Raw genomic sequence first — 5,769 nt, 5'->3', positions numbered from 1 at the left:
AAAATAGAAAAATTTTCCAAAAAAATAAAAAGTCGAAATTCGAAAAAAGAAGAAAAGTGGTCCTTTTCTAGGAGTTTTTTATTCCCAAAAAATGGGTCGATGTCCCCGTAACCCCTAAAAAAAGGGGGTCGAAATAACATTTTTTCATCATGCTTCAAATGGGCTGAAAAATTTTTTACGGGGTCTCTGGACCAAATAAAAACGATCTGTCGAGTCAGAATTCCAAAAATCGAAAATTCCCGAAATTTCTGTACTTAAGAGGCGGGGCGCCCACTATCGACAAAAGTGTGCCGAAACCCACAAACGTTGTGTTACGCGCGCTAAAATAAATACAAGCCTGATCGCTGAAAATGTATTCTATTTGAATAAGGTAAGTATCAACACCAAGGAAGCAATTCCTTTATTATAAATTCATACTCTGACATTGCGCTAATATTGCTCGTGATTGTTATTTAGTTAAAAGATATAATTTATATTACTTTTATTTTATTTTTATTTTACTTCTATATAATAATTATTTTATATTTTATTAAAAAATTTCTTGTTTAGTTTCTAAGCAACCACAGTTACGTTTATATGTTTAATTCTATTGTATTTTATATTTATCGATAATTTAATAAAAGTTTTAAAAGACTATTCTGGTTTTCCACGCTCTCTTCAAAAATGTGAGTTCTTTTAATTCTTCCACTTAATTATTCATTTTAAAGTAAACAACTAGTTATACATATTATTATAATGTATGTGTATTATATACTATCATTTTATAACATAAACATAGTTGAGTTATTAAATTAAACGTCAAATATTTTATTACCTTAAATTAAGTTATATTTATTATATAATCTATAATTATAAGTTATATAATTATAAGTTATAAATTATTTATTCGTAAAATCTGATGTAGTATGAGATATTCTTTAGAAAACTATAACTAACTATAAATATTCTTGTATATATAAGTCCATCTATAAATAGAACAATGAGAAATAGTAAAACAAACTAAACACAACATGTTACCGAAATGTTTATTTTAACAATATTTTTTATTTAGTTTAATCACTTAATAAACTTTACTTCTAATTATCATAGTATTAAATATAGAATATAGTTAACAATCTTTTAAACAAAGTTTTTAATAAAGTTGCAGGGAGTAATTGTAATTAAAACACCAAAAAAAAAAGGTTTTAATAAAAAAATACTTACATCAAGTTAAAATTTTATAAGGAATAATTTTAAAATATCAAATCGATTGTAAATTAAGTGCAAATAGGTTTTTTAAACAAACCGAAGGGTTTATAAAGGCTTGTAAACGCTTTCAAACGCCTACGACCATACCACACTGAGCACACCCCATCTCGTCCGATCTGGGAAGTTAAGCAGTGTCGGGCGTGGTTAGTACTTAGATGGGTGACCGCTTGGGAATACCACGTGCCGTAGGCTTTTACTTTTTGAATTCATCTTTTTTGTTTTATTTTTCTTTCTGACCTATTTATACTTATTACTCGTTTATTTACATTTCTTTAACGCTTAAAAGAAAAGAAAATTCTAGTTATTAGAAAACAAAAACCTTAGCCAATCAGATAACGTTATTTGCTGTTTAAACCAATTAAAGCGCTAAAAAAGTGGTTTGACCAGTTTGAGATATCGAAAAAATAATGGCACCATCTTGTAGAGTACAATTTTCTGAGTTAAAATTAATACAATTAGTCTTTTATACTAAAACTTAAAAGTCTTTTTGTCCACAAACAACTAAAAGCCTGGCTACTTGAAAAATCAAACAAAAATAAATTTTGAACTTTTGTATTGTGAGTCATAATAAGTTATTTACTGTTACCAACAGATACTAGCAAAAGCTTTTTAAAGTTTTGTATTAACTTAATGTATTTGTAATTACTTTTACTTAAAAGAGACTATTGAGTTACGTTTACTTAGTTTACTTTTGTATGTGTATTAAATATATAGCAATTTTGTTTGAACTTAAATAAGGACTATTAAACTTTTAAAAGAAAACTATCAAAGTTTACTAACTCAAAAGCTAAATCTTAGTTTTATTGTTATAAACATTTATGTTGTAATTTACTAATAACTAAATGAGTTTATTTCAAACAAAAAGAATTAAATAATGTTATGTCAAGCCTACTATATGAGGTATATAGGTATATAAGGTATACAAGCTTATGTTTGAAAGTTATAATAATAAAAATAAAAATAAATATTTAGTTGGTAAAATTTGTATGTTTTAATATGCTTTGAAATTAGAGTTAGTATAGAAGTTTTTTTTTAAATATAATAAATATAAATATTTAGTTACTAATAATAAACTAAAATACCAATTTTGTAGTTATTACAAAAAAAAAACTTATCTTACTTAAAGTTCACTGTAATTGAAATATTATACAAAAGCTTCATTATTATAAGCTTTGAATAACTTTACTTCATAACTATATTCATGTTTGCATATTTAAACTATAAAAAGTTAGTGTTTTGTGTATTGACTTTATGATTATTTTATTTTAGTAACTGTTAGTTTTATACTTTAATAAAAGAAATATGGTTAACAAGTAAGTTAAAAATGAAAGAAGCCTAAAAAAAACACACTAATTAACTGCTTATTCAATAGTTTGATTATTTAATTATTTTTCTGTTATATAGTTTAATCTTATTGTATAAAAAATACAGAGGTTTAAAGTAAGTTTGAATAAAAATAAAACAAAACATATAAAATAAGCATTAGTTCAAATACATAGTTTTTTTTTTAATGTTCGCGATGGAGAAAACAATGGAGAAAATTTAATTCTTTAATAATAAGTAGTAATTTAAATAAAAAATAATACAAATAAAGTTATACAATATATATACAATAGTTTGTCAAACTAGGCAAAAAAGAGTAGGCCACCACTACAATCCAATGTTCCAACTGGAAATTCAATGAGATCGTTACTGTACTTGTGATGAACGTTGATAATCCCCAAGATTGTAAGTCGAAGGCCTTACCCAACCTAACCAGCGCACTGGTTTTCTTACAACTGAATTAATCAACATTTAATATTGAATATAATCATTATTGATAGATAGAGGAATGTTGACAATCAACAACAGATTGTAAGTCAAAGGCATTACTCGACCCAAGTACCCACAACCTAGATTGAACAACATTTATTAGATAGATTTGTTTATTGATAGATAGAGGAATATTGACAATCCACAACAGATTGTAAGTCAAAGGCATTACTCGACCCAAGTACCCACAACCTAGATTGAACAACATTTGTTAGATAGATTTGTTAGATAGATAGATAGATAGTACAGTATAATCTCAAAGAATTTGAAGTTGAACATTGAACAATAGTGGCCACCATTTCAGGCCTGCTGGCAGCTAGATTACAGCCCCCGGCTACGCAGACCTGCAATATTGATGAAAAAAAACAGTATATATATTTCCGAATCTGAATTTGAGTACTTTTTATATATTATTAACAAAATTTTTTAGGGGTAATATCTGTTTAGTTTTTTAATATATCTTTAAAATAAAACACTAAGTTAATAATATAATAATAATAAAATAATAATATTTTGTTTTTAATTCGTTAATAAAATTATTTAATAATATTATATATTAAATGTATATAATAAGTTTAAGTAATAAAATAAATATAATATAACAAATATATTGTATAATAATAATTTTAAAATTAGTAAAAAAAAAATAAACATAGTTGAGTTATCAAATTAAAAAAACTAGAACGTCAAGTATTTAATTACTAAAATTAATTTAATTAAAAAAAAATCTCAGGTAGTCTAAAATGTCAGGAATTATTTAAAAATAAATATATATATAAATATAAATTTAAAACTTATTATATTGAAAAGATTGATGAATAATACTCTTGAATGTATGCAATGTTTGTATTTGTAATGCAATAACATAAATGGATAGATCAATGACAAATTGTAAACATATTGTATTATTTTATTTTACGATTTTATTTTATTTATTTAGTTTAATAATTCAATAAACTTTACTTCTACTTGTCCTGGTCTTAGGTAATTTATAGATAGCAATTATTTAAACAAACACTTTTGTACAGTTACAATACAGTTTTAGTACAGTTTGGGAGTAACTGTTGATAAAAAAAAGAAAAAAAAAGGTTAATTCAGGTTAAAATTTTATAAGGATTAATTTTAAAATATCAAATCGATTGTAAATCAAGTGCAAATAGGTTTTTTAAACAAACCGAAGGGTTTATAAAGGCTTGTAAACGCTTTCAAACGCCTACGACCATACCACACTGAGCACACCCCATCTCGTCCGATCTGGGAAGTTAAGCAGTGTCGGGCGTGGTTAGTACTTAGATGGGTGACCGCTTGGGAATACCACGTGCCGTAGGCTTTTGCCTTTTGAATTCATCTTTTTTGTACTATTTTTCTTTCTGACCTATTTATACTTATTACTCGTTTATTTACATTTCTTTAACGCTTAAAAGAAAAGTAAATTCTAGTTATTAGCAAATAAAAACGTAAGCCAATCAGATAACGTTATTTGCTGTTTAAACCAATTAGAGCGCTAAAAAAGTGGTTTGACCAGGTTGAGATATCGAAAAAATAATGGCACCATCTTGTAGAGTACAATTTTCTGAGTTAAAATTAATACAATTAGTCATTTATACTAAAACTTTAAAGTCTTTTTGTCCATAAACAAATAAAAGCGTAGCTACTTGAAAAATCAAACGAAAATAAATTTTGCACTTTTGTATTGTGAGTCATAATAAGTTATTTACTGTTACCAACAGATACTAGCAAAAGCTTTTTAAAGTTTTGTATTAACTTAATGTATTTGTACTTAGTTTAAATTAATAGAGTTTATTTGGTTTACTTTATTATGTGTATTGAATGTGCTAGTATCTAAAAATAAATACAACTAAAACAAAACAAACAAGGAGAGTACTTGAATAGAACCAACACAATTTACAGACCAGTTGTGTACTAAATTTAAAGCAATTCTGAATAGTGAATATGCAATTATTATTATAAGTTCAAAGTTCACTTTAATTTAAATTAATGTATTTTTTAAATTGGTTTTATTTAATAGATAGTAGTGAATTACTTTATTTAATTTACTTTAGTAAGTGTTGTATAACTTTATTTGAACCAGAAGCAAAACGGGATTATACTTTCAATAAACTACACAATTTACAGACCAGTTGTGTACTAAATTTAAAGCAATTCTGAATAGTGAATATGCAATTATTATTATAAGTTCAAAGTTCACTTTAATTTAAATTAATGTATTTAATAGATAGTAGTGAATTACTTTATTTAATTTACTTTAGTATGTGTTGTATAACTTTATTTAAACCAGAAGCAAAACGGGATTATACTTTCAATAAACTACACAACTTACAGACCAGTTGTGTACTAAATAAAAAGCTATTGTGAATAGTGAATATGCAATTATTATTATAAGTTTATAAGTTTACAGTTTACAAAAGCTTTACAATTTAGTTATTATTTTGTTCATATTTGCATATCTAATTTATGAAAAGTTAGTGTTATGTGTATTGGCTTTTTAATTTCTTTATTTGTAGAACTGTTAGTTTTATATTCTAAAGAAACATGTTTAAATAAATATGTTTAACAAGTAACTTAAAAATGGAAGAAATATATTGTATATATTGAACTATTTATATTTATTCTAGCTATTTGCTTAGTGTATTTATTAATGTGATTATTTTATGTTGTTGTTTGTCTTATAGTTTAATCGTATTGTGT

The 5,769-nt window shown here is 25.0% G+C and overlaps 2 non-coding genes across 2 annotated transcripts; both read left to right on the top strand.

The window, feature by feature from the left end:
- Positions 1–1,321: 1,321 nt before the first annotated feature.
- On the top strand, positions 1,322–1,440 carry LOC145845470 (5S ribosomal RNA). Its single transcript, XR_014370358.1, has one exon. It is a non-coding gene; the product is annotated as a 5S ribosomal RNA (ribosomal RNA).
- A 2,831-nt stretch (positions 1,441–4,271) lies between these two features.
- On the top strand, positions 4,272–4,390 carry LOC145845539 (5S ribosomal RNA). Its single transcript, XR_014370421.1, has one exon. It is a non-coding gene; the product is annotated as a 5S ribosomal RNA (ribosomal RNA).
- The last annotated feature ends 1,379 nt before the right edge of the window (positions 4,391–5,769 follow it).

The sequence above is a fragment of the Thalia democratica genome, unplaced genomic scaffold, assembly GCF_965202585.1.
Source record: "Thalia democratica unplaced genomic scaffold, ktThaDemo2.hap1.1 HAP1_SCAFFOLD_69, whole genome shotgun sequence".
Lineage (NCBI taxonomy): Eukaryota > Metazoa > Chordata > Thaliacea > Salpida > Salpidae > Thalia > Thalia democratica.
The sequence above is the reverse complement of the archived record's forward strand: the minus strand, read 5'-3'. Positions and strand labels throughout refer to the sequence as shown.